The following is a 404-nucleotide window of genomic DNA, read 5'->3' as shown; positions in this document are numbered from 1 at the left end:
CGGGCGGGGGGCGGAGCTGCCGGGACCCCTCAGGGCCGGCGCGCGCCGGGACGTCGTGACGTCACCGCTACGTCAGCGCGCTGTCGGCTTCCGAGGTGATGCGAAGGTCTAAGCGAGGCTGTCCCGCAGCAAGGCAAAGTTTTGAGATGCTACTTGATTCGGCCCAAAGGGATGGACTGGAAAAGCCAGGGAGCGCCACAAGGGCTGCACTGGCTGTATCTGGAGATTCAAGCCAATTCGAGGTGTTTCCACCTCCTCTCAAAGGGAAGTTTATCCCCGGCGTCCAAGGCAGAGTGCGGAGCAGAGCTCCTCACCCGGGTCCAGGAAAGGCCGACTCTGAAGACACAAAATTTACCTACAGTGGTTCTCAACCTTCTGGCCCTTTCAATACAGTTCCTCATGTT

The sequence above is a fragment of the Myotis brandtii genome, unplaced genomic scaffold (genome assembly GCF_000412655.1).
Source record: "Myotis brandtii unplaced genomic scaffold, ASM41265v1 scaffold471, whole genome shotgun sequence".
NCBI classification, from domain to species: domain Eukaryota; kingdom Metazoa; phylum Chordata; class Mammalia; order Chiroptera; family Vespertilionidae; genus Myotis; species Myotis brandtii.
This window is presented reverse-complemented; position numbering follows the sequence as displayed.